General features: G+C 52.4%; 1 protein-coding gene and 1 pseudogene across 3 annotated transcripts in view; both read right to left on the bottom strand.

Annotated features, from left to right (window-relative positions):
* Positions 1-12,657, bottom strand: part of Ranbp21 (exportin-5-like protein Ranbp21) — a 126,024-nt gene that overhangs the window by 103,879 nt on the left and 9,488 nt on the right. The window lies entirely within an intron of this gene.
* On the bottom strand, positions 8,780-8,898 carry LOC137630737 (5S ribosomal RNA; annotated as a pseudogene).

Below are 12,657 nucleotides of genomic sequence, written 5' to 3'. Positions count from 1 at the left end.
TAGTGGCCGGGGTATCAGCCACTGGGGAGCGATAAGTCTTGGGGACAGAGGTGGTAACCTTAGACTTACGAGCCGATGAGGCTACAAGATCGTGCGTGTCCTTCTGTATCAGGGCAGCCGACAAGTCCTTAACTAGCTCCTCGGGAAAGAGGAACTTTGAGAGTGGAGCAAAAAGGAGCTGTGACCGCTGGCACGGTGTAATGCTGGCTGAGAGGAAGGTACACAGTTGTTCCCTTTTCTTCAACACCCCTGATACAAATAACGACGCTAGCTCACCCGATCCATCCCTGATAGCCTTATCCATGCAGGACATAATTAACATGGCAGAGTCTTTGTCCGCAGGAGATGTTTTCTTGCTGAGGGCTCCCAGGCACCAGTCGAGAAAGTTGAACATCTCGAAAGCTCTGAACAACCCTTTCAGAAGATGATCCAGGTCTGAGAAGGTCCAACAAACCTTCGAGCGTCTCATCGCAGTCCTCCTAGGCGAGTCCACCAGACTTGAGAAGTCAGCCTGGGCAGAGGCAGGTACTCCCAAGCCTGGTGCCTCCCCTGTGGCATACCAAACGCAACCTTTCGAAGCGAGCTTCGTTGGAGGGAACATGAAGGAAGTCTTGCCCAGGTGTTGTTTAGACTGAAGCCACTCCCCTAAGGTCCTTAAGGCCCTCTTGGAGGATCTAGCTAGGACAAGCTTAGTATAGCTCGACTTAGCTTGTTGTACGCCTAGCGAAAACTCAGATGGAGGAGAGCGGGGAACAGCAGAGACGAAGTGGTCAGGGTAAAGCTCCCTGAGTAGAGCCAAGACCTTTCGAAAATCAACAGACAATGGAGAAAGCTTAGACTCCTCCACGTCTGATGAGGGATCAAGGTGTGCCTCCTCATCATCCGACACTTCATCAGCAGAAGGTAGCGAAGCAAAAGGACCAGAATGCTGAACCGCAGAGTCAGAACGGGTAGGAACAATAACAGAGGTTTCCTCAACTTGAGGGAAAACCTGAGGTTCAGACTGCATAGGCTGAACAACAGACGGAGCAGAAGGCAGGTGCATGGGTGAAGGAGGTTGACTCCTAGCAAGAGTTGCACCCAAGGCATGCACCAGCTGAGCGGATGACGGAGGCGGAGTAGTCCGTTCCTGTTCCTGAGAGATGAGTGGAGCATGAGAAGGTTGAGGTTGCGCAGAACAAGGTAAAGTTCTCGCAAGCTGAGGCTCCTGAGGCGCAAGTCCATGGTGTAGAGGAGCTTGCCTAGATGAGGGTTGAGCTTGGTGCAGCGCTGGTTGAGCAGACAGACTCACGGAGGGGAGAGGTTGTTGTACCCCAACCGAGAGTTGCACCACTGGTGGAGCAGCAAGGGGAGGAGGAGGAAGAGTGTAACTCTCCTGATCCCAAAGCAAGGGTTGCCTTAAAGAAGGCTGAGGCTGAACAACACTGTGAACAGCAAACTCCGAAAGTGGCTCAACATCGTACGCCTGGCGGAGCAGGTGCAGGCTGGGCGAGCACAGGCGGAGCAGGTGCAGGCTGGGCGAGCACAGGCGGAGCGTGAACAGGTGGAGGGAGTGTAGGCGGAGGAGGAGGTGCAACACTCTCAGCCCGACACTCACGCATCAAGTCCGACAGCTGAGCTTGCATGGACTGAAGCAGGGTCCACTTGGGGTCGGCAGAAACGATAACAGACTGAGGTAAAGTCACAGTCGGGGTCTGTATAGGCAGAACCTTACTCCTCTTGGGCGGAGTACAGTCGACCGATGACAGAGGCGAGTCGGAGCTGAGCCAATGACTACAACTTGGCTGAGCACTCGCTGACTGAACTCTACGTTTAAGTGGTCTCGAGACCTGAGACCAACGTTTCTTCCCTGCATGAAGATCAGCGGACGAGAAGACGGGCTCAATCGTCTGCAGGTGGGAGTGACGGTCTAAGGAAGACACGCCCGCAACCACCGAGGATAATTCTGTGCGCCTAACAAGGCCTGTCGAACCCTTAAGCCCTTCGACATTGCTTCTCCCCTGGGCATGGGAGCTTGCAAGAGGTCCCGGACTGGGAGGACGACTGGCTCGCACAGAAAAATCCTCACGCACCACACTGGCACCACTAGCACTTGGCACTGCACAGACACTAGCACTCGTCACAGCACTGGCACTATTTCCACCCACTGCACTCTTGACCTTCAGTTCTTTAACCTCGGCCATCAGAGACTTATGGTCACTTACCACTGATTCTACTTTATCTCCTAAAGCCTGAATAGCACGCAAAACAGTTGACATATCAGGCGGAGGGCACACAGTAGGTTCGGGGGTAGCCACTACAGGGGTAGGAAAAGGTAGGGGATCATGAGGTGAGGAAAACATAGAAGAGTGAGAAGAACTTCTCCTAACTCTAGTTCTCTCTAACTTAGATGAATATTTTAAAAGACGTACAAAATCCAATTCCGAAAGTCCGGCGCACTCCTCACACCGATTTTCTAATAGACAGGGCCTGTCCCTACAGTCAGAACAAGCGGTGTGAGGATCTACCGAGGCCTTCGGAATACGCCTATTGCAAGACCTACATCGTCTATGGGAGGAAGCTTGCGAAACGTCAGACATCTTGTTTCAAAGAGTAAGTCAAAGGGTGATCCAAAAACAAGCAAAAATTCATTAACCGTTAATCAGTATTTATATAAAAGCTATCTAGCTAATATAAAAAGGATTCCAGTATGCGACAGCCGTTAATCTAAGAGAATACTTCACCAAATATCCATGAATAAACTCGAAGACCATGAGCGTATCCCAGAACGTCTAGCCGGAAGCACGACAGAGGAATAATTGAGGAGGTGTCAACAACAAATGATTGAGTACCTGGCCACAGGTGGCGCTGGTAAGTACACCCCCTTCTAGTATTGTGATAGCTGGCGTATCCCTCCATAGATTTCTGTCGGGCAACGGAGTTGACAGCTACATGATTATCGGGTAAGTTTAATATTGAAAAAGCTAAGGTTGTATAGTTAGGAAAGATACAAATTATCTACGAATTTGTCATTTGTTCCGTAACTGGAATACAAACCACACTACAGTACAGTATTTAGTAGGGGTGACTCACCCATTAGGAAGGGTGGACGTCCCAGCTAATCTGGCTTTTTGGCTTCACCCGGGGGCTCCTTATCTGAGTGTGTTAGCACTCAAGGAGTAAGGAGTCCTTGCACCTCGGTAAAACCTTACTACACAAGGTTCGCAGCCTACACAAACTGTGTGTGAAGGTATGTAGAAATGTGATTCGCCCTGTAAAGTTATTCCGAGTTCTTTAGATGGAAAAACTGTGCACTAGAACTTTCCCAATACCATCTCATCAGGGTATGGGGATGCAACAGTATTAATTTTAATACTAGGTACACAAGGGAGCATGGTTTACCTGCAGTGGTTTGAGGTCAGCAATGCAGAGAACCCAGGATGTTGCTCTCACCAAAAGAGGGGAGAATGAAGAAAAGAATAAGGGCCAGTCAAACCTTTTCATTCATGCAGACTAAAACCGGGTAACAATGCCCTCAACCTTCTGCTACTTGTCCAATAAGGAGCTTGAGGTTTTAAACCCGCTGATATGCAGCCACCATAGGACCGATAGAAAACGTATCGAGTCTACTGTGGGTCATGTCTTGCAGATAGTGGGATGTGAATGTGTTTTGACATTTCCACACCCCAGCTTGAAGAACCTGCATCACTGAGTAGTTTCTTTTGAAGGCCAGGGACATAGCTATGCCCCTGACATCATGTGCTCTGGGGCGATGTGATGGAGGAGGGTCTGGATTCAGAGCAAGGTCAATGACCCAGCAAATCCATGCTGAGATGGTGTTCTTGGTGACCCTCCTCTTGGTCCTTCCTGTGCTGACGAATAGTGCAGGCACACGAGGACGGGCTGCCGCTGTCCTCTTGAGGTACAGCCTCAAACTCCTTAATGGGCATAGTAAGAGATGGTCTGGGTCATCTGTTACAGTAAGGAGACTAAAAATCCGGAAGGAGTCGAATTGTGAATCCGCTACTCCCGGGTTCTGAGTCTTAGCAATAAACTCAGGGACGAAGCTGAACGTTACCTCTCCCCATCCCCTTGAATGGGCGATGTCATATGAGAGACCATGAAGTTCGCTGACTTGCTTGGCCAAGGCCAAAGCTAGCAGGAACACCGTCTTCCAAGTCAGGTGGCGATCTGTTGCCTGGCGTAATGGCTCGAAGGGAGGTCTCTTCAGAGATCTGAGAACTCAAACCACGTTCCATGGGGGAGGTCTCACTTCTGACTCAGGGCAGGTAAGTTCATAACTCCGTATGAGTAGAGAAAGTTCTAGCGTTGAAGAAATGTCCATTCCTTTCAGTCTGAAGGCGAGGCTTAAGGCTGAGCGATAGCCTTTTACTGACGAGACTGATAGGCACATTTCTTCACGTAAATACACAAGGAACTCCGCTATTGCTGGAATAGTGGCATCGAGTGGAGAGATATCCCTTCCACGACACCAACCACAGAAGACTTTCCACTTTGCCTGGTAGATTCCTGCTGATAATTTTGCAGCTTGTTGTGAAAATCCTCTCTCAGAGAGGAGACGCTGGATAGTCTCCAGGCGTGAAGTCGTATCGAAGCTACGGCTTTGTGGAAGATGTTGGCATGTGGTTGTTTGAGTAGCTCGTGTCGTAGAGGGAGTTCTCTTGGAGGCTCCGTTACGAGTTGCAGAAGGTCCGGGAAACATTCTGCGTGATGACATAGCGGAGCTATGAGGGTCATTGAAAGATTGACCGATGTTCTGGTCTTGTTGAGTACCCTCCTCATCAGACAGAACGGGGGAAAGGCGTAAACGTCGATGTTGTCCCACCTTTGTTGGAAAGCATCTTGCCAAAAATCCTTAGGGTCTGGGACTGGGGAACAGTACAGCGGGAGCCTGAAGTTCAGGGCCATTGCGGAGAGGTCCACAGTCGGAGAACCCCACAAGTCAGGACTTTGTTAGCTACTAAATGATCCAAAGACCACTCGGTGCTCACTCTCTACTAGCGATGTGGGTAGTTAACCCTCGTTAAAAATTAATGGCTCGTCATTTCAGCTACGGCGAAAGTAATACCCCTATCAAATAGCGTGGTTTGTATTCCAGTTATGGAACAACTGCACCCATAGTCAAGCAGAGATAGTGCCCGTTATATAGCTCAAGTTAATTTGATTAATAAAATCTGAGCTACACCAGGATGGCATTGAGTTTCACTTTACTGTACTAAAATATTTGTTAAACAATTTTAACCACCATAATTAAATATATCTTAGTTTTACTTTACTGTAGTACATTATTTATAAATTGATTAGTTCAATTACTGTATACAATGGTGTAGGCTAATATTAGTTAGGACACTGGAATTTGCTTAATTGAATAGTTCTTTGCAAATACTGTACACTATTTTCAATCCCATATACTACTGGCAGAAACCTCTATTAACAAAGTTACGGATTCTGATAAAAGCTACTTTTGTCATAGTAGCACATATCATAGGAGAGTGCTTCCACCTCTGCGTATTCCCACCTTCAAGTTTGTATAATTGATAATTAACGCTAAAATACTGACCCAGGGGCTAACGTGCATAGCAAAACATAGTCCGCTTGCCAAAACATAGCAGTGAAATGAAGTTTAATCGCGAGCAAAGCGAGCATACGGCAGAGCAGAAACCAATAACTCCTTAGCTCAATTAAGTAAGGAAGCATTTGTATTACAATGAAGACTACTACAAACGACTCCATAGAAAATGGGATGGAAACCCCAGTTTTCTATCCGTCCAGAAGTCCTAGCATACAAAAGCTCCAGTGTTCTGACAGCGTTTCATTACTGTTACTCGGTTTTGATTACAGTAGGTTATCTTATTAAATGACCGCTTTTTACGATGATGACTGATGGAAATGACAAATTCGAAGATAATTTGTATTTTTCCTAACCATACAAACCTTAGCTATTTACACAGGGGTTTACCTTTTAGCGCAGCTGAAATGGCGAGCCATTAGAATTTAACGAGGGTGTATTACCCCCGCGCTAGTTAGCGGGGGGGTAGGGGAGTGGTAGCTAGCTACCCCTCCCCCCTCACACACCGGTGAACTGCTTCACTTTCACTTAGAAGTAGGACTTGTCTTGGGGGACAGGGCTGGCGGGCAAATATGTGTAAATAGCTAAGGTTTGTATGGTTAGGAAAAATACAAATTATCTTCGAATTTGTCATTTGTTCCGTAACCGAAATACAAACCACGCTATTTACACAGGGTGACTTACCCCTTAGGTAGGGTGGAAAGTCCCCAGCCATACTGGCTTTGGCTTTACCCGGGGACTCAGAATCCGAGTGAGTAGCACTCGATAAAAGGAGTCCCTGCACCTCACAAGTTCCTTGCTTCGCAAGGAACCATGTGGCCTACATAAGCTTGTGTGTGAAGGAAGAAGTGTGACCCGTCCTAGGCAGTTGACCTGGAGTTCCAGAAGGAACTCTGAGTTAGGACGTTCCCAATACCACCTCGTCAGGGTATGGGGGACGCGACAGTATTGACTCAATACTCTGAACACAAGGAAGCATGGTTTACCTGCAGAGGTTCGAGGTCAGCTATGCAGAGACCAGGATGCTGCTTCCCCGTAGAGGGGATGATGAAGAAAGAAGTAAGGGCCAGACATACTTCTTTCGTTCATGCAGACTAAAACCTGATAACAATGCCCTCAACCTTCTGCTACCTGTCCAAAAAGGAGCCTGAGGTTAGACCAGCTATTGTGTAGCCACCACAGAGCGATAGAAAACGTATCGAGACTCCTGTGGGTCACGCCCTGCAGGAAGCGAGCTGCGAAGGTCATTAGACGCTTCCAGACTCCAGCTTGTAGCACCTGCGTCACAGAGTAGTATTACTCGAAGGCGAGGGACGTTGCGATGTATCCAACATCGTGCTGTAGGGCGACGTGACGGGGGAGGGTCTGGAGACAGGTCGAGATGAATGTCCTTGAGTCCGGGCTGAAGAGGTATACTGGTGACTCTCCCCCATGTCCTCCTTGTGCTCCCAAATCGGCTGCAACTGAGGACAAACTGCAGCTGTTCCCAGCGCTAACCTCTCGATTCCTTTACTGGCAAGAAAGAGAAGGTCTTGGGACATCAGATACAGAATGGAGACTCGAAATCTTGAATGAATCGGACCGAAAGGCCGGGACCCCCAGATTCTGAGTCTAGCCAGCAACTCAGGAGCGAGCCTGAATGTTGCCTTCCCCTCTTCCTTAGAAAGGGGGGAGTCATAAGAGACCAAGAAGATTGCTTACACACTGGCCGTGGCCAGAGTGAGCAGGAGACCCAAGGCGGAATACAATCCGAGGCCTGTCGTAAAGGGTCTTGAGAAGATCTCTTAAAGGACTAAAAGTCCGAGCCATGCTCAAAGTTGGAGGTCTTCCACCGACTAGGGCAGGGACGATCGTAGCTTCGCATGAGCGAGGATAGATCCAGCGGTCAGGAAAAAGTTATTCCTTTAAGCCTGAAGGTCAGTGAAAGGCTGAGCGACAGGCTTCATTGCCGAGAGCGGAAAGGAGTTTCCTCCTGCCGAAAGGCAATAAGACCGTTATTGCTGGAGAAGAGGCCTCAAGGGAAGAGGTATATCTCCCACGGCACCAACCACCTTAGACTCTTCACTTTGCCTGGGAGACCCCTGTGGATGACTATCGCAGATGACGCGACCTCCGTACCGCGACTGTAGCGGGTTGTCTCTTCTTGAGGAGGAGGCGTAGTGTCTCCAGGCATGAAGCCGAAGCGACGCCCCGGTTCGGGAGAGATGTCGCAGTGTGGTTGCTTGAGTAGTCTGCGCCGTGGGAGAAGCTCTCCCGGGAGTTCCGTCAGGGGAAGCAGAGGGTCCAGAAACCGTTCTGCGCATAGTCCCAGTGGAGCTCTCCCATTGAAAGGTTGACAGACAACCTGGTCTTGTTGAGACCCATTGTCCACAGACAAAAGGGAGGGAAGACGCAGGCGTCGAAGTTGTCCCACCATCACCGGAATGCATCTTGCCAGAGTCTCGGGGTCTGAGACTGGGGGGAAGAATAGCGGAAGCTTGAGGTTCCAAGCTGTCGCGATCAGGTCCCCCAGACCAGTACTTGCTGGTTACCCAAGGTCAAAGACCCCCAGGTACACTCTCTCTACGAGGCTCTGCTTGGATAGTCTGAGAGAAACATTCCCCTGCCTGGAATGAGAGAGCCGATGGTGGTATTGAGAGAATCTCAATCATCCCGGTATCCCTACTGCAAGATGTGAAGGTGTGAAAATGCGTCCCCTGCTGGTAGAATACGCCAGAATCATGAAGTCGACACGCACGGGGCGACTCGGCAGGAGCTGTAGGATCTGGAGAGGGGCCAGACTAAGGCCCCTAAGCCTGCCTGAATGATGGAGAGGTATCCTTCAGGTCTTGACCATAGGCCTGGACCGGAACATGGCCCCCCCTTTCCTTTGACGAGTCCGAGAACAGCATCAAGAATGTGGGGAAAGGACGAGAATATCCACTACCATCAAGAGGCTCCATAGGTCAACACCCATTGCAGGTCTAATAGTTCCGCTGGTCCCATAGGGGCCAGGAAGTCCGGTTAAACATTGCCTGAAGCCACCGGAACTTGGATCGCCCCACATGGAACTTATCCTGAGGCGACCGTTCGGACTATAGACGGGTCAATGAGGAAAGGAGAACTAGGAAACGTTCCAAGGTAGGGCTGAAAGCTCTGCTTGACTGAGAACAGGTACTGCGACTCTCCTCAGTCTTGCCACAGTCAACCGAAAGGAAGGCTCGGAGGATGTGGTAACAGAATCTGGCGTCCCCAGGTGGTCACCCATCCAAGTACCGACCAGAACCGACGTTGCTTAACCTCGCTGGACGGACGAGAAGCGGGGTTTCCAACGTGGTAAGGCCGTTGACTCAATATCATGGCCAGATACTCCAGATGTTGAGGCAGAGGAAGAGAAGGCTCCAAGCAAAATACCATGAGCCCACACTCATGGTAAGCATCCGGAAGCTTGTCCCGGCGCTGAAGAAGGTCGAACCCGAGCCTACCGGAGTTGACCAGCCCTCCAAACAGCAGAGGAGGCGGAAGCCTGCACCTGAGCGGCCAAGAGGAAGGCAGGGAGAGTTCTCTGGGGAAACAAACCTGCTATGCCATGGCGGGATAGCCACACTGCATCATAAGCAGGAATACTTGCAGTCTAGGCTGAATTCGACGAGCACCCTGGAAGATGGATGGAATGGAAACTGAAAGTACCCGTCCTTCCGATCCAGGGTTTAAGGAGTCCTGTCGCCTCATTACCAGTCTGGTCAATTCTGCTGGTCTACGCTGGCCGAAGTTTGTTCAACAAACTTGATCAGGGCTGAGAGGTCGACCAAGGACATCCCCTCTCAGATCCTTTCTTACAAGAAAGGATCGACTAAGGAAGCCGGGGGTGAAGCCGTCGATGATCCTAAGGAAGACCTTCGCCTAAGGTATGGATCATTCTGCCCAACCGGGCAACTCTGCTGACGCTATGGCATAGAGGTTCAGAGACACTGAATTCGCTGACAGAGACGGCAGGCGCGATATCCTTGGCTGATCACAGAGCTTGTGCGGGAATGGGCATCGGGAAACTGTCATTCGGATGAGTAACCTTAAGCATCCTCCCAGAGAAAAACCTGCAATCCTAGAGTTCGTGAACTCCTTTTAGGACTATGCCCCCCCGGGGGAGTCTCCCGTGCCATCTGTTCCTGACAGGAGGAAACTGCAATTGGACACCTTGTCCCAGTTGTCGTAGCCGATAACTTAGGCCGACGTGATTGAAAAAAAGGGCACTGGAGCCCTGCAGAGTCTGGAAGAAAGCGCCTTGGGGGAGTGAAAACGGAAGTCGATTTCCTCCGCACAGCCGCTGTCTAAGTCTCTGTCCTTGGGCACAAACAAACTCTTCTCAAGGATGGAAGGGTGTCTGAGTTCGTCGACCTCCACAGATGAGACACCCGAAGGAAGCCCTCAGTCAGCGCGTCCAGATGGTACAACATCGAGCTTATCCGCAAGTTAGATACTTAACGACGAAAGCCCAAGGTGCCTGAGCTCGAGAGGAGGAGGTACCCATGCTCTTCCTGTAGCTTCCTTGAACCCAACCTCGGGCCGTAACCGAGGAGGGAAAGAACCTGGTAAGCTCCCAGAGGAAGGGGTAAGCAGTCACCCCTTGTCCGATGGAGAAATCTCGAACGGAAAGCCCCCCTGCCAAAAATCCTTCCAGGGAATGACGAGGAAGGGCTAACCAGGTTCAGGAAAGAGGAGTGTTGCTCAGATCTCCCTTAAGTTTCTCCTATTCTTGCAAGTGCCATGCTCTGCGTTTACGGGGTGAGGCCGTGTTCTGGAAATACGCTCCAGAACAACTCGCCAGGCTGGCCATGCTGCGAAAACCCCATTGGGAATCGTGGTCGCAATCGCCCTGGAGCTCGCGCGACGGTAATTCAAAGATTTTCGCGTGGGCGAACGTGGAAGCGCCCATGCGCGGTAACGCAAACGAAGGTGAGCGAAGGAGCGCAGAAGGAGGGCGAGCGTGGTAGGAAGGGCGAGAGCTGGTGGTCGGCGAGCGATAACCCATAGACGAGCAATGGATACTGCAAGAAATAAGCCGACATTTGTGCGAAGAAACACTGTAGGTTCGCGCGACGGAACACCATCCGTCCGCGTGATGGAAAACCGTTGGTTCGCGCATGGGCGAACATTGGAAAGCATGGGCGCGGACGCGCATGAGCGTAGACGTGCAGGCACGTGGGCGTGTGGGCGCGCAGGCGAATGGTCGCGCGGGCGCACAGGCAAGCGGTCGCGCAGGCGAGCGGTCGCGCGGGCGCGCAGGCGAGCGGGCGCGCGGGCGAGCGGTCGCGCGGGGGAGCGGTCGCGCGGGCGCGCGGGCGCGCGGGCGCGCAGGGGAGCGGTCGCGCGGGCGCGCGGGCGAGCGGTCGCGCGGGGGCGCGGGCGAGCGGTCACGCGGGCGCGCAGGCGAGCGGTCGCGCAGGCGAGCGGGCGCGCGGTCGTGAGGGTGGGCAGGTGGATGAGCGCGAGTCCGAGGCGGCGAACGCAAGCGTGAGCGCGATGGCGAGGAAACGCGCTGCCGCGTGGGCGAGGAAGACCGCTGGCGATATGGATCAACAAGCGATCGGTGGTGAGCTGGTGAGCGCTAACGCGCAGGTTGGCGATGGCGCGTTGTGTTATGCCGACGCGATGGTCGAGCAGCATGCGCAGGTGAGCGATCGTGCGTTGGCGAGCAATATGCGAAGGTGACCGATCGCGAGCAGCATGTGCAGGAGGGCGATCGCGCGATGGTGATCAGCATGCGCAGATGGGCGGTCGCGCGATGGCGAGCAGCCTCTGCAGGTGGGCGATCGCAAGATGGCTATCAGCATGCGCAGGGTCGCGCGATGGTGATCAGCATCCGCAGGTATGCGGTCGCGCGATGGCGATCAGCATCCGCAGTTGAGGGTCGCGCGATGGCGATCAGCATCCGCAGGTGTGTGGTCGCGCGATGGCGATCAGCATCCGCAGTTGAGGGTCGCGCGATGGCGATCAGCATCCGCAGTTGAAAGTCGCGCGATGGCGATCAGCATCCGCAGTTGAGGGTCGCGCGATGGCGATCAGCATCCGCAGTTGAGGGTCGCGCGAAGGCGATCAGCATCCGCAGTTGAGGGTCGCGCGATGGCGATCAGCATCCGCAGTTGAGGGTCGCGCGATGGCGATCAGCATGCGCAGGTGAGCTAGTAGCTGGCGAACCATGTCCTTAAAAGAGTTGGAGAACGTTGGCGTGCCGGCTGCAACACACGCGGGCGATCCGGAGATCGCCGAGAGACAAGTGATCGCTGGCGAGCTGATGATCGCTGATGAGCAGAAGGCTACGCGTGGAAGCCTGCGTAGAAGAAGAGTCCTTGACCCCGACCTGAACCGAAGTTCTAGATCGCGAGGCCGAACGTGGGCGCACAGGGCGCGTAACAGGAACCAACAGGAACAGCAGGGATGATCATCATGAAAGCGCTGACGAACAGGAGAGCGCTGATGAGCAGAAGAGCGCCTGTGCGTTAACACTGAGCAGGAGTAGGAGAGAACACAGCAGAAGGGCGCGCAGGGAAAACCTGACACGCAAGGGAAGAACCCCCGTGGGAGGCAACCCTTTGCCCCGAAGGGATCGTTGTCAGCCGGGAGACTGATGTCCGTCGGAAGACCGCTGTCCGTCGGGAAGACCGTTGTCCGTCGGGAAGACCGTTGCCCGTCGAAAGACGAGATCAGACTGCAGTCCATTTGCACCAAGGCGGCGAGAAAAAGGAGTTGTAGGCTGCAAACGGAGATTCAAAAAGGCGCCTCAAGTACCCTTATAGGGAGATGAGAGGCCCTTACGACGAGGCGGACGGTGGGCCTTACGGCGAGGGAGGCCAACAGCAACAGCAACAGAAGAAACCTCCGAAGAGGAGTCTCTATGAGTGTACTCTCTCGCGAACGAAAGAGAAACACTTCGTAGAAGAGACAGGTCAGCAGTGACCTAAAAGGAGCAATCCTCCGAAGAGGAGCTCCTGCAGTTGCCCAGCCCCTTGAGCGAAACTGCAGGTGTGACCGCTCAGCACCAAGAGCATAGTCGCACGAAAAAAAGGCAAGAGGAGAACCCTCCATAAGGGGAAAAACTCAAGCCTGGACAG

This window comes from Palaemon carinicauda, chromosome 38 (assembly GCF_036898095.1).
Source record: "Palaemon carinicauda isolate YSFRI2023 chromosome 38, ASM3689809v2, whole genome shotgun sequence".
NCBI classification, from domain to species: Eukaryota; Metazoa; Arthropoda; class Malacostraca; order Decapoda; family Palaemonidae; genus Palaemon; species Palaemon carinicauda.
Note: the sequence above shows the minus strand (reverse complement) of the source record. Positions and strands in the feature narration are given on the sequence as shown.